Below are 27,286 nucleotides of genomic sequence, written 5' to 3'. Positions count from 1 at the left end.
AGATATTAGTACAATAATATAAGTAATTTAATGTGCCAAGGATCAAAATAAAAATAACAAAATAAGTAATACACAGTACCCCATACTTCCTAACAAAATAGGAGTGTGAACAAAATGTCCAAGTATAAGGGATGAGGATACATTTACCACAGTACATCCACGATGGTCAAATAGGAACTGCAAATCCAGTATTGTCCCAGCAATGCATATAATGCCGGACTAAAAGTGAAAACTGCTGAAAAAGTCCTGCCAGTTGCTACTGATACTGGGATAGCCTGATAATCCTTGCATCCATCAGATAACTGAGGAACACGCTGGTATGCTGAATGCAGGATGTCTTCGTAAAGACTTGCTGCTGACAGGCTATATAGCAAACCACGCAAACATCCCACCCCCCGCTCGTTCCGGTAGTACCTTGAGTGTGTGAGCGCCTCTCACATTTCTGTTTCAGGAGTGGGATAAACTGCCCTATCCAAAACAGCTGAGAAGTCAGAGTGCTTCCGATATGCTCTCAAGACAAGTGCTCCGGGCATTACCTGTTATGTTATATTATGTGATGTGTGATGGTGTCCACAGAAAAGTGATCCTCCTTCCCAACCACTTGTTTAGGAAAAGGGGGAGTGTAGAAAAGAGCTAACAATTGTTTCACCTGTCCGGCTTCATCAGAGAGTGCGGATCTATAACTTTTGTATGGATATTGTTGTTACTGACATGCTGGCAGAATATTTGTGAGGTGAGAGTGCAAATCCCCCTGAACTTATATATATATATACATATACATACATATACAGTTTATATATATATATATTTTTTTTTTTCAGCAGACTCAGAAAATCCTAAAACGCCAAGTGTGTTTGTCCAAAGCTGTCATATGCAGTAGAGACTGAGCAAGGACAAACAAACCTGGCCTTCAACAAACTGACCTAGCACCTGATCCATGAAGAGGGCGTGGCTGGTCGGTTGCGAAGGGGGTGGGGCTGGCCAGACATGATGGGGCGGGGAAGGGCGGGCATGATGGGACAGGCGGGGCAGGGCAGGAAAGAGAGCACACAAGAGGAAAGATATAGAGCAAAAGAGGGGGGAGATAGAGCCAAAGAGAGGGGGGAGAGAGCAAAAGAGGGGGGAGGGAGAGAGCAAAAGAGAGGGTGAGAGAGAAGCAAAAGAGAGGGGGAGAGAGAGCAAAAGAGAAGGGAGAGAGAGAGAAAAAGAGAAGGGGGAGAGAGAAAGTGAGCAAAAGAGAGGGTGAGAGAGAGAACACAAAAGAGAGGGGGAGAGAGAGCAAAAGAGAGGGAGATGGAGAGCAAAAGAGAGGGGGAGAGAAAGCAAAAGAGAAGGAGGAGAGAGATAGAAAAATAGAAGAGGGAGAGAGAGCAAAAGAGAAGGGGAGAGCGTAAAAGAGAGGGGAAGAGAGAGAGAGAGCAAAAGAGAGGGGGGAGAGAGAGAGAGCAAAATAGAGGGGGGAGAGAGAGCAAAAGAAAGGGGGAGAGAGAGAGCAGAGAGGTTGGAGTGAGCAAAAGAGAGGGGAGAGAGAGAGCAAAAGAGAGGGGGAGAAAGAGAGAGTGCAAAATAGAGGGGGAAGCAGGGGTCAAGTCGAGTAGGAACGCATGGGAACGGAGTTCCTACACTATTTTTGCAGGGGGAACTAAGTTCCCTAGAGAATAGAAACACTTCAGAAAATACTGCTGCTGCTGCTGTTGCTGCTGTGAGGAGCTGGAGCACAGTCTGGTTAGAGGGATAGTGAGATCCTCTAGTAATGGGCAGTAACACTTCCTACAATACACTAAATGGAAGCCTGTCAGGGGCCCTTCTGAGTGATTACCCTGCACTGTGTTGAACAAATGATGTTTATATTTCTGTGTGACTTGCTCTGGAGTTAATTTAGCTCCCCTCAGCAGAAATAGGACTAACACCTTAAGTGGTTTAAAACTCTGTGACAGAGGAGGATTGCAACCATTCAACCCTTCATTGGATTTGATTTGCTTTCATTAACCGAAGTGTTTATATTATATACATATAAATACAGTGTGTGTGTGTATATATATATGTATATATATATATATATATATATATATATATATATATATATGCGAGAATCTATAAAAACAAGCGCACAAAACACCTCTCATGGTGCAGATCAATTTAATAAAGGCAAACACATATAAAAACAAATAACCTTATGGTGTTCCCTACTCACAAGTAAAACCTCAATCTAATGAGGTAAGGATAAGCAGATGGATGTCAAAGTGTCCCCACTTATTTCCAGGTATTATCACCAATCATAGTCCAAAGACTTGAAACTCTGGTTCCTCCCAATGTCCCCAGTGGAGCACACAGTCAGTCCTATCCGCTTCTCGGTGGTTAAAGTCCACTGATGTCTTTAAAAAGTACCGCTCTATTGGAGCTAATCAAAACGCTGTGAGTACCTGCAGTTAACACAGAACTCCGCTTCAGTGTGTGTATCGCAATTGACGTAAGGTGGGAGTGGCCTTACGCATTTCACGGAACTCATCTGCTTCATCAGAGCCTTGATGTCCACCCACCTCACCAGCTGTGCTTTTCAAGACAGCGTACAGGTACACTCCCACCCTACGTCATGAGCCATGCTGTTTAGCGTCTGTCACAGATACTTATTTCTGGCTCTTACAGTGAAAAGCAACACTTGATGTAAAAATATACATATTGCGGTCTCATGATGCCTATTTGACAACACACAAAAACAACGCTAACTGATAACCTAATTGCATACAATAAGTTAATTCTAATATGATACTTCTTATTGATAATAAAAAGGAATAAAATAAGAATAATAATAATAAAAATTGATTTTCAATACACGACTACTCTAATTAAACTTTCTTAACTAAAAATAATGCTAAGAAATTCTACTACTACTACATGTTATATTCATTACCCTGTTTATGAGCTCTGGCAACATTATAAAATATTTTACTAATAAAACCTAGCCTAGGCTTAATTTGGTATAACATGTTTAGGAATTACAACTTAAAACACAAAAAGACCTAAACAACTGCACTGAACTACAATTCCTGTCCCTTCTTTTTAAAGGGTAAAAATAAATCAACAATATACACTTACGATTTTTACGATTCAAAGCAATTGAACAGGTAGTATTGGACGAGAGAAGAGGGGACAGGATGTTACGCCTAAGACAAAGGGAGACATTCTGGATCCACTCCCTTCAGACTATGGAACCCTATGGAATGAATAGGGAGGTGGACATTCAAGCCTTCTTAATTTAACTCAGATTAAAATTGAGTAATTAAAATAAATACAATAATTCTATTCAATTGTGTGACACTAAACGTTATCCATTGGTTAACGTGTCCGAGTATTTTACTAAAGCTCCCTTTGAATACATGTAAAAATATGTTGAATAAAACTACAACAATACAGATATATTTATATGTAATGTTGTACTGGCTAAATTACATATGTAAAATTGAAAGAGGGACACCTTAAGTGGAAGCACTATACTTGTTAGAACTGACATTTCTGTATTTACGTTAAGGTTGAGGATGGAAATATGAATGAAGGGACAGCAAACTGTTCAGTAATTTTAATTTTTTATGATAGAAATGTCCTCAAAAGTGTATATTGTAGATTTATTTTTACCCTTTAAAAAGAAGGGACAGGAATTGTAGTTCAGTGCAGTTGTTTAGGTCTTTTTGGGTTTTAAGTTGTAATTCCTAAACATGTTATACCAAATTAAGCCTAGGCTAGGTTTTATTAGTAAAATATTTTATAATGTTGCCAGAGCTCATAAACAGGGTAATGAATACAACATGTAGTAGTAGTAGAATTTCTTATCATTTTTTTTGGTTAAGAAAGTTTAATTAGGGTAGTCGTGTATTGAAAATCAATTTTTATTATTATTATTCTTATTTTATTCCTTTTTATTATCAATAAGAAGTATCATAATAGAATTAACTTATTGTATGGAATTAGGTTATCAGTTAGCTTGTTTTTGTGTGTTGTCAAATAGGCATCATGAGACCGCAATATTTATATTTTTACATCAAGTGTTGCTTTTCACTGTAAGAGCCAGAAATAAGAATCTGTGACAGGCGCTAAACAGCATGGCTCATGACGTAGGGTGGGAGTGTACCTGTACGCTGTCTTGAAAAGCACAGCTGGTGAGGTGGGCGGACATCAAGCCTCTGACGAAGCGGATGAATTCCGTGAAACGCGTAAGGCCATGCCCACCTTACGTCAATTGCGATACACACGCTGAAGCGGAGTTCTGTGTTAACTGCAGGTACTCACAGCGTTTTAATTAGCTCCAATAGAGCGGTACTTTTTAAAGACATCAGTGGACTTTTACCACCGAGAAGCGGATAGGACTGACCGTGTGCTCCACTGAGGATATTGGGAGGAACCGGAGTTTCAAGTCTTTGGATTACGATTGGTGATAATACCTGGAAATAAGTGGGGACACTTTGACATCCATCTGCTTATCCTTACCTCATTAGATTGAGGTTTTACTTGTGAGTAGGGAACACCATAAGGTTATTTGTTTTTATATGTGTTTGCCTTTATTAAATTGATCTTCACCATGAGAGGTGTTTTTGTGTGCTTGTTTTTATAGATTCTCGCAGCTGTACCTCATTACTCAATCTGAACCTTGAGTTGTTTTGGACGAGCAGCACTGAACACCGCTCTCTAATCTTTTTCAAGTTCTAACAACAGAAAGATAAGACTTTTGCATATATATCTATATTGCCTATATTTTGATAAGTATTTTTATTCATTTTTTTTTTTGTGCACCGGTCCTGGAGGTACTGCAATACCAGGTCAATGCGTGGAGTGGACAGAGCAAGCTCTTCTTCCATCTCCCTGTTCCAAAAATCCATTTAATATATGGTCCCCAGATAGGGGACGTATCAGATATTAATCTGATAAGAACAGATACTGCACTTGAAGCGATAGTATTTTTATTCATTTTATTACATGTTTGACTCCTTCTTAGCAGTTTTATTTATTTATTAATTAACAATTATACTACTGTGAATCATTCAATATATCATTATTTGCAACATACCTGCAAAAATTTAGTTGTAAGGTGTTCCACCTCTGTAGCATTGTGTTTGTTTTATATATATATATATAGATATATATATAAAAAAAAATATATATATATATATATATACACACTATATATATATATATATATATATATATATATATATATAAAAAAAAAAACAATAATATTTGTGAGGGGGGTGGAAGTCTTGGGGAGTTCCCACACTTTTTTTTGTAGGACTTGACCCCTCGGGGGAAGAGAGAGAGCAAGAGAGGGTGGAGGGAGAGCAAGTGAGGTGGGAGAGAGAGAGAGCAAAAGAAAGGGGGAGAAAGAGAGAGAGAGCAAGAGAGGGGGAGAGAGAGAGAGCAAAAGAGAGGGTGGAGAGAGAGAGAGAGAGCAAAAGAGAGGGGGAGAGAGAGAGCAAAAGAGAGGGGGGAGAGAGAGAGCAATATAGAGAGGAGAGAGACAGCACAAAAGAGGAGAAGAGAGCGCAAAAGAGAGGGGGGAGAAAGTGAGAGCAAAAGAGAGGGGAGAGGAGAGAGCAAAAGAGGGGGAGAGAGCGCAAAAGAGAGGAGGGGAGAGAGAGAGCAAAAAAGAGGGGAGAGAGAGAGAGCAAAAAAGAGGGGGAGAGAGCAAAATAGAGGGGGGAGAGAGTGCAAGGGGTGGGACCGCTGTACTGCAAAAAATGGCCCGTGTACACAAGCTTTAGGACTAGTTATATATATAATTTAATAAATCTATCTATCTATTATATACCTATCTATCTATATCTATCTATCTATATCATGACGTGAGAATACAATAAAATGTGTGAAAAATGGGGGTGGAGCTAGCCGCGGTACAGAGCAGCAGCACAAGTGGCGAGCTCTGACAGCCTCTGTGTATTAAACTTTATATTTGGCAGATTAAACTCTCTAGAAATTGGGAAAATTTATATTCTAAAGCAGCCTGGAACACCTTAGCACTCGCCAAATTTAAGTGAGAGCGAAAAATTTTTGGCGCTATCTTCAACTTGACGGAGGGTAACTAGCCTCCAGGTTACGGGACTCCTACAGCAGCCCAGCAGCCACAGTCTACACGGCCCTGGAGGGTTGGGGCTCCGCTCCAGGGCGCCTGTGTAGCCTTTTTTACTACCATCGGAGTTTGTGTTCTTACCCCGAAGCTTAACAACCATCCCACCATAAGAGTACCCACAACCGCAGTGTCGGACCGGGAGGACAACCTGAGGCCTTGCACTGGCCCCCACACACGCGCAACTACCGATAAAGCAGAGACTTGGCTCTGATCTACTAGACCATCTGACTTTGTAGCGATACCCCTGCTCTTGCCTTCGCTGTCCGGAGGGTCGGGGCTCCGCTCCGGAACGGCAGGCTATTTCCAACTCTGAATCTGCCGGGAGGTATCAGGTGGCTAATTCCCCCTAGAGAACGCACACTTAGACTTACCATTTCCCAGGGCCATCCGATTCCCTGGAACTACAGCCCAGAGCCCGCATTGAACTGAGGTGAGGACCAAAGTCTCCAAAATTAAAGTGCGCCACAGCCTAATAGGCGCGAACCGCCACCATCTTGCGGCCTGCCTGCCTACCCGGACCCAGCAGCGGAACAGACATTGCAGAGGAGACCGGGTAAGAATACTATACACACATAAGGACACATATGTTAAGACCCTGCTGTCTACATAACCGGGATAACTGAGCCTGGCATCTAGTTGCTAACCTTGGTAGGCCCTGTCAAAGCATATAAGACTGTTACCTACACCTGAGGCCTGCCATCAACCACCAGCATATATATTTTTATCAGGCAACCAGCAATATACCTCAGTCTCATAGCTGCCCCAAAGGTCGCATTTGAAACCTTTTTATCTCAACAATAGAAAGGGCCTAGCTCTGACATATTTATACACAAGCTTTTTGTGAATACCTCTGTACGCTCTATCCACAGAATTATTAGACAGAGTGTAATTCTGAAGCACACTTTCAATTTAAGGCAATTGCAGACTGCAGGGCCGGAGTGGATCACAATAGACTCCCTCTACACCCTCCTGGCGCACACAATACAAGCGCAGTGACAAAGGGACTTAACAAGCATCTGCACCCTAATTAATACTGCACTATCTATGCTCTGTAGGATATTAAAGAATCAGTCTTCATATGACGTAAAGCAGGACACTCTATTAGTATACAATATATTGCTACACCTCTCCCTGTTTGATGACAATATGCTGAATATGGCTGCCTAACTTAAGATTGACGTCAGGGGGACTATGTCACAATTTTCTACAATCTACTCTTTATAGTTGCTACTCTACATTCTGGTGCAATATCTGACTGGATTCCAGTTATCTACTCTCCTACGGCTGAGGACAGGAAACAGAGCATGTCCCAAAACTCTAGAAGAAAACCAAGGCTATCTCAACCACCCAAGAAGACAGTAGCTGACCACTTTAAAGGCCATTTGTCTCATAAAGCTCAAGCATACCGAGACTCTGCTTCTGTGATGGATGACAGCGAATCTGACAACAGTATTAATTCTCAAGCTCCCACATCAGACGCAATGTCTACATCTATCGTTGATGCTCTCACCAAGCGCATGAACCTTCTTCAAGACACGTTAACTAAAGAAATAAAGGGTTCTACAGCTGAGCTGCGCAGAGAGATTGCGTCACTGGGAGAAAGGACGGACACCCTGGAACGCAAGCAAGAAGATCTTACGGTAGATCAGGCCCATCTCCTGGCATATTCCCAGAGCTTGGCAACCCAGTTATCAGATTTGGAGATAAAATTGGCTGATATGGAGGACAGGTCCAGACGGAATAATTTGAGGTTCCGAGGAATATCTGAAGATATTGGCTCACAAGATCTGGAACCCTATGTCTTAGAGTTTTGTAAGGCTATACTGCCTGATACTGACCCGACAAGTTTCCTACTAGACAGGGTCCACAGGGTGGCAAGACCACAGTCGGTATCTCAGGATAAGCCGAGAGATGTCCTTGCTAGGATACATTTTTTCACTCATAAGGAGAAGATACTGAAAGAATTGGCCAATAAACCTCAACTACCAGCTAAATTCCAGCAGCTCTCGGTATTTCCAGACATCTCAAGCTTCACTCTACAAAGGAGAAGAACCTTTAGGAACATTACCCAAATCCTAAGAGCAGAAAATATTAGGTATAGATGGGGATACCCGACGAAATTGGTAGTTTCAAATAAAGGGGACACCCATACCATTCTTACCATTCAGGAGGGATTCGACTTGTTAAAAGAGTGGGGTCTGATAGCGTCTGAACCCAGAATAAGAAGGGACTCAGTGCCTAATACTTCTGGCCTGGATACATCCCCTCTGGCCTCTCAACCTAAATTACGTGCTGGAGCCCTAGATTTCACACCTGGGCCACAAAAACCATCTATAGGAGGACAAATTTCCTCGGCTGCTGCTCTCCTGAGAGACAAAAAATGATATGATAGCACTTTTTTCAAATGATTTATATGCCATTATAAGTTCTGTTGTATGTACTTATGTTTTTGTTTAGATACCTGTTTCACGTTGTAGAAGAGGAGATTCGGGATTTCCTGTTGGAAACAGAAAATCTGCCCTGAGGCGTTTTGCCTCTGTCCACTAAACATCTCTTTTTCAGATGATGAGGGTCGCGAATATCTCCCCTTCTCCAATCTGTTTATGCTGTAAGCGGTTTAATAGACATATCATAAGAGCTGATTAAAGCCAAATCTAGATCCAACTGAAACGTAGTTGCTGCTCCTCTGAGGGATGAAAAATGCCATGTTTGCATTTCCTTAAATGATACATATTTTATTGCAAATTTTGTTGGATGTATTTTTGTCTCTGTTTAGATATCTGCCTCATGTTGAAGAGGAGGAGATTCGGGATTCCCTGTAGATAACAGAAAATCCGCCCTGAGGCGTTTTGTCTCTATATACTAAACATCTCTTTTTCAGATGATGAGGATCGTGATTATCTCCCCTTCTTCAAATAGGTTATGCTGCAAACTGTTTCACAGGTATACAGGAAGTATCACTTAAAACTGCATCTAGATCTACCTAGAACTCTAAGCTGCAAACTGTTTGCCAGGCATATAGTAGGAATTGTTTTCACGTTGTAGAAGAGGAGATTCGGGATTTCCTGTTGGAAACAGCAATTCTGCCCTGTGGCGGCTTGCCCCTGCCCACTAAACATCTCTTTTTCAGATGATGAGGGTTGCGAATATCTCCCCTTCTCCAATTTGTTTACGCTGTAAGCGGTTTAATAGGCGTATCATAAGAGTTGATTAAAGCCAAATCTAGATCCAACTAGAACTTAGTTGCTATTCCTCTGAGGGACGAAAAATGCTATGTTTTCACTCCCTCAAATGATACATATGTTATTGCAAATCTTGTTGGATGTAATTATGTTTCTGCTTAGATATCTGTTCCATGTTGAGGAGGAGGAGATTCGAGATTCCTTGTAGATAACAGAAAATCTGCCCTAAGGCGTTTTGCCTCTATATACTAAACATCCTTTTTTTTTTTCAGTTGATAGGGATCGTGATTATCTCCCCTTCTTCAAATAGGTTATACTGCAAACTGTTTAACAGATATAAAGTAAGAATCACTTAAAACTACATTTAGATCCACCTAGAATTCTATGCTGCGAATTGTTTACCAGGCATATAGTAAGAACTGTTTTAAACTAAAGCTAGATCTAACTGAAATTGCATATATATATAACAGACTAATTGCACTAAATGTAGACCCCTGTTACTATGTTAGTTAATTTAAGTTACGATTGTTATCCTAAAGTTCACACTCCCCCATGGTTAGTCAATCTACTTATACAGGTTGATATACTTGTACCGCCCCCCCCCTCATATACGCAAATTATATTTGTGATATCCCCTCCTAAGGGGACAGGAGAAGTTAGTCTAATCCTTAGATAAGCTTCTCCATTTGGTGATCCGGCGGGTCATCATACTTGTGAATACACTTATACCCTGAGCAAATACGCCTGAGTAGACTTGGTTTGATGTTAACGATATAGATTGTACTCCCTATATTATATAAAGAATCCCTGGCTAATTGTACTTCCTCTTTCAGGTAACAATTATAGTTTCTTTCGAACTTGGTCTCTTGAGACCTTTCTGAACATAGACCAGAACTTCTTAATCTAAGATTGCCGGGAGTCATATCTAGGTGTGCACCTTCGGGCGGGGTAAGTTTTGTGCTTTAACTCTATTTCTCTCTCCACTATCTTTTTCCCTCTCACCTTCCCAGTTTCCTAAGTCTGCAAAAATGTCGATCCCCAATAATATCTCTTTTGCAACACTAAATGCCAAGGGTCTCAATTCACAAGATAAACGAAGTATGCTTACAAACACCATGAAGGCTCTCAAAATACATATTATCTTTCTACAAGAGACACACTGGCTGGCGTCCTCCCAGGCCCCGTACAGAACCCCAGACTATCCCACTGTAATTCTAGCCTCCCACTCTGAAAAATCTAGAGGGGTAGCTATTGCCATACATAAAACCATGCAATATGAACATATCTATGAGGAGAAAGACTTTGAGGGTAGATATCTTTTACTCACCTGTAAGCTTAACGGTATTCTATTCACATTGGTAAATATATATGCCCCTAACCAATCACAACCCAAATTCTTGAAAAGGGTACTGTCTAAAATAGAAAAATATAAGACTGGAACTCTGATTCTAGGGGGTGATTTCAATATGGTGTGGGACCCCCTAGTCGACAAGAAAGTTCAGAGGGGGAAAGAAATTGACACATATACTATAACTACTGCCAACAGATTCCGTCAGCACATAATCCAACACAATCTATATGATATTTGGAGGGCATACCACCATAGTGACAGAGATTACACATACTTCTCTAGACCCCATCACTCTTACTCGAGACTAGACCATTTTTTCACGGATTCATGGACACTTGACAAAGTTTTAATGTCGCATATAAAGGTCTGTGCTTGGTCGGACCATGATATTCTCACGTTTACTCTCTCCACTGACCAAACAACTATGTCTAGGCCTAGTTGGAAACTCCCTAAACAGGCCCTACAGGATAAGCCTTTTAGGACTTCTCTCCAAAACTCTATTAGAGAATTCTTACAGCTAAACGAAACCCCAGGTATGCCATCTCAAACAGTTTGGGCCGCCCTGAAGGCATATGTGAGAGGGATCTGCATTCGGAGACAGGCAAAGCTTAGGCATCAGTTGAAAGCCCCTTTGGGCCTTCTTATGACAGAGTTACGACGGACTGAACAAGAAAATAAGACCTCCCCGTCGGGTCCTCTAGCTGATAAAATCAAAATACTTAGAACGCAAATAGCAGATAGGGAGCTGGAGAGGGTAAAGGAAGCCCATACTCGATTCAAAAAGTTGCTATATTGTCAGGGTAATAAAGCCTCAACGCTCTTAGCACACAAACTGAGAGGTAGAACCGCGGCAGCTAGAATACTGTCGCTCAAACAGGGGACCAAATCGGTCTCCTCGCCTAAAGAAATTGGACAAACCTTTGCGGCCTACTATTCTGATTTGTACCATCTCCACCCTTCAATGGCTGGTGAGGAATCCCCTATTCCAGAAGTGAAAGATTTCCTACAAGGTCTTAATCTGCCCACTCTATCAGAGGAAGATAAAGAAACACTTAAGGCCCCATTCTCTCTAACTGAAATTAACTTAGCCATCAAACATACCCAAAATAATAAAGCCCCGGGCCCTGATGGGTACCCGGCATCCTTCTATAAGCTCTTTAAACCTGATCTGAATAAGATCCTCCTCAAGGTTTTTTTGGAGGCTCGAGAGTCAGGTCTGTTTACTAAAGAATACCTGCAGGCAATAATTCTACCTATCCCCAAGCCAAATAAAGACCCAACACAATGTACTAGTTACAGACCAATCTCATTGATTAATGGTGATGTAAAACTCTATGCCAAACTTTGGGCCAACCGCCTTAATACCCTACTCCCGAAGGTAATACACTCAGATCAGGTTGGATTCACCTTTGGTAGAGAAGGACCAGATAATACTCGAAAAATGCTTAATATCCTCACGGAGGCGTCTCGTCTAAAACTTCCCATGCTGGCCCTGTCTTTAGACGCAGAAAAAGCGTTTGACAGGGTCAGATGGGATTACTTATGGTGCACATTAGCCCAATTTGGCATGCCAGACGAAGTAATAACAGCTATCCGCGCCTTATACTCCTGTCCATCTGCGGTTGTTAAGGGCTTGGGTTTTGCCTCTCCGGAAATTCGTATCACTAACGGTACTAGGCAGGGGTGTCTCCTATCGCCCTTAATTTTCACATTAGCCATTGAACCTTTGGCCCAAGCCATTAGAAACTCACGTACGATACGGGGAGTACAGTTCTCCGGCCGAACTGCAAAAATAGCATTGTTCGCGGATGACGTGACACTATTCCTCACAAACCCACTAGGCTCCCTACCTGCCCTTCTTGACCTTGTTTCCAAATTCGGTGCCCATAGTTATTATAAGGTTAACGTCTCAAAGACAGAGGCCTTGCCTGTTGGTCTTCCTGCCTTTGAACTAGATGTTCTGCGAAACTCATACTCCTTTCAATGGTCATATTCCACCATCAGACACTTGGGGATTCAACTTGGTGCAGACCGGAGAGCAGTACTTTCTATAAACTACTCAGACATTATTAAAGAAGTTACCGAGCTCACCACCTCATGGAACTTTAAAGAGATCTCTTGGCTGGGCCGCATAGCATCTTTTAAGATGACGGTCCTACCCAAAATCCTCTATTATTTTCGCTGCATTCCTCTCAATGTTCCTAGTGCCCTTATAGATAAGCTCCAATCTCTTGGTCAAAAGTATATCTGGGATAAGTCTAAGCCTCGTATAGCAGCAAAGATACTTCAGAAAAAGTATGAACAGGGAGGCGTAGCTATGCCTAGTATTCGCGGATACTATGAGGCCGCTAGGCTCTCTCATATCTTAGCATGGGCAGATAAGGGTGAACCGCAAGGATGGAAGACCATAGAGGCTTATGATCTCCCTACAGGTCTGAGTTTGGCTGATTTGCCATGGATTCCTGCCTACCGACTGGATACGCTGGGAGTAAAGAATGTCATTATCAGAGACAACTTGAAAATTTGGCACAGCCTCAGGAACCTACCAGAGGTTGCCCCACACCCATCTCCTATCCAGTCTTTGCCTGCCTTGCTTGCAGCCCTGCCGGACACGCACGTGCAGCGCTGGGGTGTTTGGGATCTGAAAATGATCTCCCAGCTATATCCCTCGGACACTTTGGTTGGCCCGAACAATATAGGATCTGTCATTTCAAACCCCCCTATATGGCTTAAATTTGAGTACTCTAGACTATACGCCTTCCTGGTCTCTTGGGGATTCCCTAAAGGCCCTAATAGACCTTTGACTGCTTGGGAAAAATTGTGGCAACTCCTTGTCAGGACCCCTAAACTTATCTCATTCCACTATAGTTTACTACATTCGTCCACAAACAAGGACAGACCTTGGCAACTTAGAGCATGGGAGGGAGATTTGTCCAGACCAATTACTGACAAAGATCTACACATGGCTATGATACTAACCAAGAAGACAGTACATTGTGCGAACACTCTAGAATCATATATGAAATTGTTTCTGAAATGGTACTATACCCCCTCTAGACTTTCACAGATGTTTCCTACAACATCCCCTCTCTGTTGGAGAGACTGCGAATCAAGAGGGTCCGATATTCATATATGGTGGGAATGTCCTAAATTAAAACATCTGTGGACGCAAGTGTCCTCCCTCTGTTCTACCCTTGGGCTAAATAGATCACTTACCCCTGATATGGCTTTGCTGCATATATTCCCGAGACACATTCAGGCCCCCCTGTCTAAATTGTTAATTTTTGTTCTTGCTGCCACTAAGTTGGTGATAGCGAGAGCTTGGAAACAGACACAACCCCCGGACATTGCAGCTATTATCTCCATAATACAGACATATGCCAAGATGGAACAGAGTTTCTACTTCAATATAGATAAAGAAGATCTTTACTGGCAGATCTGGGAACCTTGGTTTTATTACCAAGAAAACTATAGATAGGTGGGTGGACCTTGACTCTTGTCACGGACCCCCCCCCGCCTACTCTCTTCCATCTGCAATCACTGACCTATGCTTTCACACCTCCTTCTTCCATTCCCCTAACCCCCACCCTCTCTCCCTGCACTGTGCAACCTACTTCCCCTACCCCAGCCCCTACTTTCTGCTGTTCCTACTTCTTGTGGGGCGATTTGCCCCGCCTGGAGGTGCACGCTGGAATTGATCTGTCGGATCACTGAGAGAAGCAGGATAATGATTTTCCCTAGACTGACTTGCTGTAATTACCATAATGCTGAGTTAATACCTATGATTATTATATCCTGCCAATCATCATAATTAAGGTTGGTCAAAATGTAATGTCCTTTTTTCTATGTTTATGTAAACTGAAAAACCCCTGTGGGTATATGATATGACCTGTGTTTGCTTATGATGACATTCTCACTGTGATTTCAGAAAGACCTATGTATATGCAAGAAACTGTATAACATGTTGTTGTTATTCACAAGTTTACCTTAAAATAAAAATTATTTTTGAAAAAAAAAAAAAAAAATGTGTGAAAAATTTATATTTTTGTAAAACTTTTAATAAAAAGGTTATAAACAATTGTGTGTGTGTTTTTTTTTTGTTCTTTTCTAAACTCTATAGTCAAAAGAAGAAGGAGTTATCCTCATATAAATTAAGACCTTTGGGTATATTTATATAACTTTATATAACTTTTTTTTTTTTTAAATATTTTTTATTGAGACAAACAAAGCAGAGTAAAGTGATACAGCTCCACAAGGGTATGTGCATAGGTATTACAAACATATAAGGATATACAATGAATCTTAGATGTTGGTATGATAGAGATAAGCTTGCGCTTTTCACATACGTGGTTTTTTATTTGCTGAAGAACATGGATGTGGAGTTGCTCAGAGAGGAATATAGGGTCTCTTTTTAGTGTTATATAGGATATGATGAATATAAATTAACAAAGCTATATCCCTGCTTCGTAGTGGGATGGGGCAAAAGAACCACTCCTTGTAGACTGAGGTGGGTTTTAAGGAGTAATTTGGTAAGAGGTCTACAAGTCTACTTGTGGTAAAAAATACCTTTATCTAATAGCTGGCGGGGGGTTTTGGAGTAATCTTGGAATCTGTGTCAGTAAGGGGATATAGCTTAACAAGAATATTGTAAGAGGGGGAAAGATTACAGCGGACAAGAGACGCTTAAGTTAAAGAAAAGTGGGTATAGAACCCAGTATAGAGGGGAGGGGGGGGGGGGGACGGAGCTATTCTGGAATTCTCTATATGGAATGTAGCTGGTAAAATATTAAAAGGGGGAGTGGGGAGGCTGAGCCTGGTAATTACTCTGGATATATGTTTGGAGTCTAAGGGGCGGGGGAGGGAAACTTGCTGGTGCTTAATTAAATATTCTCCAATCTCAACCATGGGGAATTTGTAAGGACTAACAAGATAAGGGGCAGTAGGTGCATTCTGCCACAGTAGCGTCTCTAGGGTGACAGTTATTACTCAGACCAACAGTAATTATGTATAGTTATCACATGCAATACAGTCAATTTATCTAGTCTGAACATAGTAGAGCCAAGCTAGAATCAGAAAACTTTTAAATTAAACTCCAATCAGCATGAGTGACAGAAGTAATTTCAGCAGACTGGCAGGTAGTCAGTCTGCGTGTGAGGGAGCAATTGTCAGTGTCTAGCTTGGCGTAACAAAGTGACAGTTCAAATAAAACAAGTTTGGCTACCTCCTGAATTGTTTGACATTTAGGGTTGCTGTGATATAGGGCTAAACAATAGTGTAGACTAACTTCTTATAATCTATAGGTAGCAAGCATGTACTGGAACTTTTTTGAGGAACATAGTTGCATATGATTTAACTGATAGCAGAGGTACTAGACAGATCCCATTAATGTGGCCTATACATGACTTTCCTATATTAGCTGAAAGCGGAAGGAGGGGCATTAATGTATAACCCTGACAGAGTGACTTCATATTAAATAAAACAAAACTCTATATCTAAGTTAACTATGCATCTAAAGGGATAGGAACATATAACATGAGAAACAGTCCTTAATGACCTAACCAAAACCTGGAAGGCTATGCAGATAGGCAATAGCGCTCAGCCCACCCCAGATTTCGGGTGAGCCAAGTAGAATAGCATCAAAATGGAAATGAGATGCCATGTCATTCCCAGATCCTGCGACTGTGTTACTAAGTAGACGACATAGTCCTGGGGAGAACAGTTTAGTGAGCCGTGCTCCATCTCTAGCAAAGTCTGAGCTGATTCAGAAGCATTCTCTCCCCTTCTGCTGAGGGTCATCTCAGATAAGGCAGCATGTAGGAACACGGCTTCTGGGCGATTGTGAGAGAATGTCTCGAGTTCTAAGGGTGCCAAGTGCGTCGTTGCAAACTTAGTCTGCGTGGCAGTCAGGTCAGGGTCCCTCACACACTGACTACCAGCTGACTCTGAGATGGTCACCGAGATCTCCTGCTGCGGGGTCGCCCGTGATTCCTGCGGTAGTTGCTTAGCTAGGTCAAGTAGCGCTAGGAAGCTTTGCCGTAGATCAAAGAAGTGGTCATCCAGATGTGACAGCCTCATTTCCTCCTCTTTGTCAGTAAGTTCCATGTCGTCGGGAGGTCAATATAGGTACAGATAAGTATCTGCCGGGAGATGTTGAGAACTCTGTCACCCTCCGCCTTTCCCTGAAACAGTGTGGACCAGACACCAGCGGGAAGGGGAAACAGGGGGGTGGGGGTTCAGCCGCTCCTAACTTGAAGCCCAAAGTGCGCTGTTTAATTGAGGCCGCGTTAATAAAACGGGAATGCAGTAGAGGCTTGAGTATAAGTCCAAGAATAGTTTCAAAGTCTTGTTAGTCCACTACTCACTACTGAAGAGTGATGCACAGCATTCCATTTTAGTGAGGGAGTAGAGAAGGCCTAAAATGGTGGATCAGCTTCACAATGGTTCAGAGCTGCGTCATACCGGAGCATAATGTCAGAGCTTCCTTATTTTAGTCTCACGCAAGCTGGCTTATGTTCCACTTGATAATGTGTCAGAATAATGTATAAGTTGAGTATAGTCCTTAGGAGATAGAGACTTTTAGTGAGTTAATATAGGATTCTTTTGGAGAGCTCAGTGTAGAGACATCTTCTCCTCTTGGCAGTTAGCTCCGCCCCACTTTATATAACTTTGATGTGCACATAGGCCATGAGCCTCTACTCAAAACTAAAGGCACATTAATATTACTACAGTGGTCACCTATTAAAACATCCACAATATAGTACTACTTAAAGGGGCATTCCAGTCAAAATTTAAATGCACATAGATTAATTACATCTTTGAATAGAAACATATTTGCAATATACATGTATTGGAAAAATGCTTCTAGTAAAAGTTATCACTGTTTTAGTGTAAACATTTTTCTCTGCACATGCATGTGAGGCATAGATAGATATTCTCAGTGCACCAGCATTTTAAATACTGCAGTCAATCAGAGCACCAGGTACAAGCCCCTTAGACTCTTTGAGCAAGTGCTGTGTTTAAAATGCTGGTGCACGGTGCATACTTAAATACACGTTTGAAACAGCTATAGCTTTTATTAGAAGTATTTTTGCTAAGACATGTATATTACAAAAAAAAATTATATTCAAAACTTTAATGCATCCATGTGGATTCCAATTTTGGCTGGAATGTTACTTTAAGAAAGCATTTGTCGGGGGGGCGGAGCCAACTGCTGGAGTGAACGGTCATGTTTTGGAGGAGCTCCGTCTAAATATCTAATTACTATTCTAAAAACACTTCTGCTCTTCTTATATTTAATAACCTTTCAAGCCTCACTAAAGCTAGAAGATTTATCAAGGAGGGTACCTAAGTAACGCCGCAATATCGCACTGCAAATAGTTGATTAACTACTGGATGACGGTGGGCTAGCTGATGCTGTGGAATCCAGCGCTCCCGCATTCAATCATTATGCTCCGTTGCAGGTCAGGGGAGGCATTGATTGGATTTCAATTTTGAGGTGAAAGAATGCCGTTTTTATGCCATTACCCTGCTTAGCACAGGCCACCTCTCTAGATTACGGAAGGTACTTTCAGCAAAATAGCGTTACTAGTACTTTAAGATATTAAGATGGCGTCTACCACGTGGGGAGAGAAACTTATAGCCTTAATTGATGAACATTTTCTCGGTCTGGAATGGGAGCTCGTGGCAGCCTTTGAGAGAGTAATCCCTACCTGTTCTCCTGACTCTTCTAGAGACACACAAAGCGCGAAACGAGAAAGTGGTACTGTAATGCCTATGACAAACCTTAACAGCTCCGTGGATTCCGACCAGTTGGACCATTGGGGAGGGATGAGAATGTATATTGAGCCTCAGCCTATACAGGGAGATGACGGACTGTCCATCACTACTATGGGTGAGATTCAACTTACTACACCACTAGCCCAGGAAGTTCGGGGGCTTGAATACCTTCCCTCTAGTGCCGACATAACTATGACTGGCTCTACAATCTTGGCAATGATCAGAGGGGTTAAGAATTTCAAACTCTCACTTATACTCAAGCCAAATAAAGATGATCTGCACTCTAGGGATGGGAGAGGAAGCCTAATTCACATATCAGTTCGGGTCCCTGACTCCCAAATAAGCCTGAAAGAGGGTGTTGGTTAAACCCACGGGAGAAAAAGCCTGGACAACCTACCAAAGACTAGTAAAACTGACTTATTAGTGTTCTATTGTAGCCTAAAATCTTGTTCTATTTACATGGTTCAGCGTTTTGTTTTTTTCTCTCTTGGTTTTTATACTGTTAGTTATGTATGTTAAACCTGGGGAGCTCAATTGGTTACTTTCCGTTTTAGCTATATTCACTTGCCTAATACATATCTTCTATAAAAAATTACATTGATTTAAGAAACATATTGCCAGTCTGATCTCTAAGATGTAGCTAATTAAAAGTTTGAACCTAAAGGCAGAGATTATAAAGGAAGTAAAGAAAAATACCTAAACACATTCTGAGGAATTTGGCTGAAATAGGAGTAAGCTAAAGTAGCCTGAAGTAGGGTATCAGAAGCAATAGCTTGGAAAAGGGTATACGTTGCAGGAACTTGGAACTAGGTGACTGTACATTAGGCAGGATAAACAGCAGATAACTGGAAGCAGGGTTCTGTTTAATAGACTGATATAGCAACAGAGTGGAGACAGGAATAAATAAATAGTAACCAGGAGACAAGCAAAAGTCAAAACAGATCGATGTTTTAAGCCAAAGTACAGCATAATTATAATATGACCAAAGGCAGATAGGCAAACAATAACAGATGCCCAACAGACTAAGGGGAATTTTGGTTAACTTTTGAATACTCTGCTTTTCAATATATTCTAGTATTTCAATAAATTAACATATCCGCTGATATGAAAATGTGTTGAATACAATAACACTTTGTATGCAAACATTTTTCAACAGACAAACTTCCCTATAATCTGCCGTATTTGGAGGAGCCATTTCAGACTTTTTGCATTAGTTTGCAGAATTTATATTTCATTTCTACTGAGGCAAGTTAGGGACAGATATTAGTATGGCTAGGGTTTTGAAATCGGCAGTGTGCACTTCCAGTTCTCTGAATTATATAAAAAACACACCATTTGTAGAGTTAAATAGCAGGGTAAATAATGAAAATGCATTGTTTTTTTTTTTACATTATGTATAATTAAATATTTTAGGCTAGATTACACAAATTTATCACGCGCCCAGTTGCGGTTGTGCAATAAATACCCAGCCATTGCAAGTAGCTGATATTGCTAGCGCGAGCTCGGGGTAGCAATTAGCACTCTAAAAATTAACCAGAGGTCAAACCTCTGGTTAATTTTCTAAATATCCCCCAATTGCCCCCAAATTTTTATGTATTAATCTTTATTAGCATTTTTATTGTTTAATAAAATAACTGCATAAGGCAGTTATAAGGGGCTAAAGTTGGTGGGTGGGGGGTGTTTGAAAAAATCAGCACCAAACAGTGCCTTTACATTGTGGTCTATGGGAACTGTGTGTTCCCTTTAAATATATATGTATGTATTTATATATATATATATATATATATATATATATATATATATATATATATACACACACACACATATTCAGAGGTGGAAAAATATCACTATGGTTTACTAGTCAGGGGTGAAAAGCTACTTGTAGTCCGCTCAATGTTAAAGATAGGAAAAAGTCAGATTTCGAAGTCGTCAGCTGCAATTTCTAATTCGTCTGGGACCACTGAAAATTTCAAGCCCTAAACATATTAACACATAAATATATATATATAAATATAAGCAGCAGGAGAGCACTCTCACTTCTAAGTCAATCTGCCAGGGTACATGCAGGAGTTGAATAATAGCAATGAACACATGGCAGCACTCACTGGTCCTTTAAATGTATATTTTATTGTGTGACGTTTCGGGGACCGTATACCCTTCCTCAGAGGAAGGGGATACGGTCCCCGAAACGTCACACAATAAAATATACATTTAAAGGACCAGTGAGTGATGCCATGTGTTCATTGCTATATATATATATATATATATATATATATATATATATATATATATATATGTACGACTTAATACCTCTGGAGCACCCTAATCTCTCTATTAATTCATCAATCTGAGGCATAGGGTAAACATCAAACTTAGAAATTTCATTAAATTTACAAAAATCATTACAGTTTTATTTCATCATTTGATTTTTTGTCCTTCAAATAACTAAATGGGGCAGAATGACAGAAACAAATGAGGGCAGAATGACAGACACAAATGAGGGCAGAATGACAGAAACATGTTTAATAAAATCATGTTTAATGATTTTATTAAACATGAAATCATTATAGAGCCAGGGAAAAGATTAAACTTGAAGCCTCTGGTATTCTGTAAGGCTTCAAGTTTAATCGTTTCCCCTGGCTCTATAATGATGTCATGTTTAATAACGTATCTTTCTTGGAACTGGGGAGAAAACATCTCTATCTTTTATAACAAACTCCATAACTTCCTGCTTCTGATGAGGTGCCAGAGTGTCTGTGAAATGTACTTCAGGCTTATTTTTAATTACTTTCGGGTAGATTACGGTTAAAAAGCAGCGTTAACAGGTCCTAACGCTGCTTTTTTACGCCCGCTGCTATTACGAGTCTTGCAGGTATAGGTGTACTGCACACTTGTTTGGCCTTACCGCAAACCGACTTACGTAAATTTCGTAAAGTCTTTTTTCTATGGGACTTCCAAAGCGCCTATATTACGACTTTGTCCTGGGAGGCCAAAAAGTGAGTGGTACAGCCTCTACCAAAAAGATCCGTAACGCATTCTAAAGTCAGTAGTTATGAGTTTTACACTACAACGCTGTAGCATAAAACTCATAACTAAAGTGCTAAAAAGTAACACCCATAAACTACCTATTAACTGCTAAAACAAGGCCGTCCCGCATCGCAAACACTAAAATAAAAATTTTAACCCCTTAATCTGTCGCTCCGGACATCGCCACCATTATAATAAACAAATTAACCCCTAAACCGCTGCACTCCCACCTCGCAAACACTAGTTAAATATTATTAACCCCTAATCTGCTGCCCCAAACCCCTAATCTGCTGCACCTACATTATACTTATTAACCCCTAATCTTCCGCTCCGGACATCGCCGCCACCTAAATTATATTTATTAACCCCTAATCTGCTGCCCCCAACATCGCCGTCACCTACCTACATTTATTAACCCCTAATCTGCCATCCCCAACGTCACCGCCACTATTCTAAATTTATTAACCCTTTAAACCTGTCTAACCCTAACCCAAACACCCCCTATCTTAAATATAATTTAAATAAATCTAAATAAAATTACTCTCCTTAACTAAATTATTTCTATTCCTATAAAATAAACCCTAAGCTATCTACAATATAACTAATAGTTACATTGTAGCTTGCTTAGGTTTTATTTTTATTTTACAGGCAAGTTTGTATTTATTTTAACTAGGTAGAATATTTATTAAATAGTTATTAACTTTTTAATAACTACCTAGCTAAAATAAATACAAATTTACCTGTAAAATAAAACCTAACCTAAGTTACACTATCACCTAACCTTACACTACAATTAAATCAATTCCCTACATTAAATACAATTAAATAAATTAAATTAAATTAGCTAAATCACAAAACACCCCCCACTAAATTACAAAAAATAAAAAACAAATTACAGATCTTTAAACTAATTACACCTAATCTAATAGCCCTATCAAAATAAAAAAGCCCCCCCAAAATAAAAAAAAACCCTAGCCTAAACTAAACTACCAATAGCCCTTAAAGGGGCCTTTTGCGGGGCATTGCTCCAAAGAAATCAGCTCTTTCTCCTGTAACAAAAAATACAAACACCCCCCCAACAGTAAAACCCACCACCCACACAACCAACCCCCCAAATAAAAGCCTAACTAAAAAAAACTAAGCTCCCCATTGCCCTGAAAAGGGCATTTGGATGTGCATTGCCCTTAAAAGGGCATTTAGCTCTATTGCTGCCCAAAGCCCTAACCTAAAAAATAAACCCACCCAATACACCCTTAAAAAATCCTAACACTAACCCCCGAAGATTCACTTACCGGGAGAAGTCTGCATCCAAGCGGCAATATGTCCTTAACGAAGCCGGCAGAAGTGGTCCTCCAGATGGGCAGAAGTGGTTCTCCAGACGGGCAGAAGTCTTCATCCAGACGGCATCTTCTATCTTCATCCTTCCGAAGCAAAGCGGCTCCATCTTCAAGTCATCCGGCGTGGAGCATCCTCTTCAAACGACGTCTTCTTCGGAATGAATATCTCTTTAAGTGACATCATCCAAGATGGCGTCCCTTAGATTCCAATTGGCTGATAGAATTCTATCAGCCAATCGGAATTAAGGTAGAAAAAATCCTATTGGCTGATGCAATCAGTCAATAGTATTGAGCTTGCATTCTATTGGCTGATTTGAACATAAATGTACTTAAACCTTGGATGAAGAGGATACTCCGCGCCGGATGTCTTGAAGATGGAGCCGCTCCACGTCGGAAGGATGAAGATAGAAGATGCCGTCTGGATGAAGACTTCTGCCCGTTTGGAGGACCACTTCTGCCGGCTTCGTTGAGGACATCTTGCCGCATGGATGAAGACTTCTCCCGGTAAGTGAATCTTCAGGGGTTAGTGTTAGGATTTTTTAAGGGTGTATTGGGTGGGTTTTATTTTTAGGTTAGGGCTTTGGGCAGCAATAGAGCTAAATGCCCTTTTAAGGGCAATGCCCATCCAAATGCCCTTTTCAGGGTAACAGGGAGCTTAGATTTTTTTTTAGTTAGGTTTTTATTTGGGGGGTTGGTTCTGTGGGTGGTGGTTTTACTGTTGGGGGGGTGTTTGTATTTTTTTTTACAGGAAAAAGAGATAATTTCTTTGGGGCAATGCCCCGCAAAAGGCCCGTTTAAGGGCTATTGGTAGTTTAGTTTAGACTAGGGTTTTTTTTTATTTTGCGGGTGCTTTTTTATTTTGATAGGGTTATTAGATTAGGTGTAATTAGTTTAAAGATCTGTAATTTGTTTTTTATTTTCTGTAATTTAGTGGGGTTTTTTTTTGTAATTTAGCAAATTTTATTTAATTTATTTAATTGTATTTCATTTAGGTAATTTATTTAATTGTAGGGTTAGGTTAGGTGTTTTTGTTATTGCCTTTGAGATATAATATATATGTGTAGGAATGGCATTGAATGGTTCTGAATAATAATTTTTTATTTTCTGTAATTTAGTGGTTTTTTTTTGTGATTTAGAATTTAATTTAATTTATTTAATTGTATTTAATGTAGGGAATTTATGTAATTATAGTGTAAGGTTAGGTGTTATTGTAACTTAGGTTAGGTTTTATTTTACAGGTAAATTTGTATTTATTTTAGCTAGGTAGTTATTAAATAGTTAATAACTATTTAGTAACTATTCTACCTAGTTAAAATAAATACAAACTTGCATGTAAAATAAAAATAAACCCTAAGCTAGCTACAATGTAACTATTAGTTATATTGTAGCTATCTTATGGTTTATTTTATAGGTAAGTATTTAGTTTTAAATAGGAATAATTTAGTTAATTATAGGAATTTTTATTTAGATTTATTTAAATTATATTTAAGTTAGGGGGTGTTAGGGTTAGGGTTAGACTTAGATTTAAGGGTTAATACATTTAATATAGTGGCGGGGCGACGTTGGGGGCGGCAGATTAGGGGTTAATAAGTGTAGGTAGGTTGCGGTGACATTGGGGGTGGGAGATTAGGGATTAATAAATATAATGTAGGTGTTGGCGATGTCAGGGGCGGCACATTAGGGGTTAATAAGTGTATGATTAGGGGTGTTTAGACTCAAGGTTCATGTTAGGTGTAAACATAAAATGTGTTTCCCCATAGAAATCAATGGGGCTGCGTTACTGAGATTTACGCTGCTTTTTGTCAGCCGGCTCTCCCCATTGATGTCTATGGGGAAATCTTGCATGAGCACGTATGACCAGCTCACCGCTGACTTAAGCAGCGCTGGTATTGGAGTGCAGTATGGAGCACAATTTTGCTCTATGCTCACTTCTTGCCTTTTAACGCTGGGTTTGTAAAAACCTGTAATACCAGCGCTGCAGGTAAGTGAGCGGTGAGAAAAAACTGCACAGTAGCACCGCACAGCTCATAATGAAAGACTCATAATCTAGCCGTTTGTTAGTAGGTTTGCTTTGCATTATTAAAATCTTTCTCTCTACCCAGGGTTTAAGTACATTTATGTGGTAAATTTGTTCTAGCTTCCTCCTGCCTGGCTGTCTTATTTATTTACTTCATTAACCTGTTCAATAATTTCATACGGTTCTTGCCAGCTTGCAAGAAACTTACATTCAACTTTAGGAATCAGTGCAAGAACTCTATCCCAGGTTAGAAATTCCATAGACTTGCATTCCTATTTTAACTGACTTCCATATTATCCCTTACTACTGGCATTATGGCTTCCATTTGCTCTTGCATTTCTGCAATGTGTTCTATAACACTGCAGTGAGCAGCGAGCAGTGTGTTCCTGCTCCCAAGTTTCTTTAGCAATATCCAATATGGATGTCTACCATATAATAACTTGAAAGACCAAAACCCTGTGGGAGATTGAGGTACTTCTCTAATAGAGAAAATGAGGTATGGCAACAAACAATCCCAATCCTTTCCATCTTTGTATATCAATTTACGCAACTCAACCTTCAGGGATTAATAAACCTTTCATCCAGCCCGTCAGTTTGGGGGTAATGTATTGATGTTCTAAGCTGCTTAATTTAAGGAAGTCTACACAATTATTTCATTACATTTGACATAAAATGGGTCCCCTGGTCTGAAAGAATCAGCTTGATATTTGGTTTGTTAGTGGTGTATTCAGCTGCACAACGCTAACGTGTTCTCAGGCTGCGATTCAGTGGGGAAGCTGAAACAAGAAGGTGTGCTTGTCACTAATGTGCCTTCATATTAACAGAAGTATCCAGTGCTATCCTTGAGGGATCAATCTGTTGGAGGTGTGTTGGTCACATATGTGCCTCTAAAGTTTGCGGAGTAAGTGTACAGTGCGGCAGACTAGGGCTGGACTCTAGCCCTGACAAGGAAAGTATTGTTACCAGAGAAACTCCAGTGATACATATGGAAAGTTTCGACGGGCAAATTCCAGACAACTGATTGTACTCTGAAAAGGTAACACTTTATCCTTTATTCTATATAGCCACATTGGATTACAATTTTACTTTGGGATCAGAACTTTATCCCCCCTCCCCTCAGGATACAGGACTTTTGTTAATATTTCTGAATTCGTTATAAGAACGTTGCTATGGATATATAGTGCTTATTATCACTATTTTGGAAATCCAATAACATTTTGTACCCACTGTTATAGCATCTTGAATATTGGATGTTGCTTCATATATTATACCATATTTATAGCTGGGACATGTACTGTTTATCGAACCTGTTAGTGTACAGTACTTATTAATAGATTGCCTGGTGCTGGATATGAGTGGTCTGATTTTCATTGTATTTGAGTATATATATATATATATAGCAGTAGTTTAGGCAGGAACAGCACTCATAGAGAGGGAGAGAGAAAGATAAAGCAACCAATAGTGTAATTTGTACACACAAAGGTGATGTGTTTTGAAATCCAAAAAACTTGCTCACCTTGTAAGACCTCAAACATGTGAGGTATGTGATGTTCACTGAGGGGATATGTATCCCTATCTGTGTTAAAGATGTGTCTTTATTTTCTGCTTCCACCTCTTGTAGTATGGTATAGAAGTGGTGATGAGATTGTGGCTCCCAATCAGAGTATAACAGATGGCGTACGTCTTGTCAAAGGAAAACAAATGACTCTCCAGTCACAATGCTGATATAAAAGAGGATTTCTTGTTGAAAAAATCTATGAAGTAAGGTGTACAGATCCAAGCTTTCACCTATGCGTAGTTCAAGATAAAACAAATGTTTCAGAGTAAAATATCTAACAATGGAGATTTTTTTAATGTTTCTTGCCAGTGAAAGTTTAATAAACCTGGCTTAGGTGAGGCGTTTTCTGTTAAAAACAGTAAGGCCGTGTGGAGATACACACAAAAGTCCTGCTGAGTCTTTCAAACTCTGTTTGCATGTGGTCTTGCCGGACCGGAAGTGAAGTCACTAAATGGGCGGTCCCTTACACGTTTCATGAACATACTTCAAAGACGATCTCCTTAAATAGGCTGCCTATTACAGCTGCTACTTTTTGCTTGATTAGGTTTTAGCAGTTAATTGTTTGATCATTTAATGGCTCGCACATGAAAACATATATCTATGTATTGCTCCGGATGCTATTTGAAATAATTAAACAGCAATTTTTGCTGCAACACTTTGCCACTTGTGTCAGTTTGTTCTTTTTCTGACAACAATTGAGATAGTTTAAACGTGTGATTATACAAACAAATAAGCTGCAGTGTAATATCGAACATAGTAATATTACTAATCCATTGTTAATCAAGCATATCGTTTGTACATATGTGATATTTTACTTTTTCACATTAAAGGACCAGTCAACACATTAGATTTGCATAATCAACAAATGCAAGTTAACAAGACAATGCAATAGCACTTAGTCTGAACTTCAAATGAGTAGTAGA

General features: G+C 40.1%; 1 protein-coding gene and 1 pseudogene across 1 annotated transcript in view; both read right to left on the bottom strand.

The window, feature by feature from the left end:
• Nucleotides 1-27,286, bottom strand: part of LOC128661435 (patched domain-containing protein 3-like) — a 333,526-nt gene that overhangs the window by 286,083 nt on the left and 20,157 nt on the right. The gene's annotated exons all lie outside the window — the stretch shown is intronic.
• On the bottom strand, nt 4,775-4,945 carry LOC128661842 (uncharacterized; annotated as a pseudogene).

Source organism: Bombina bombina, chromosome 5 (assembly GCF_027579735.1).
Source record: "Bombina bombina isolate aBomBom1 chromosome 5, aBomBom1.pri, whole genome shotgun sequence".
Classification (NCBI taxonomy): Eukaryota; Metazoa; Chordata; class Amphibia; order Anura; family Bombinatoridae; genus Bombina; species Bombina bombina.
Note: the sequence above shows the minus strand (reverse complement) of the source record. Positions and strands in the feature narration are given on the sequence as shown.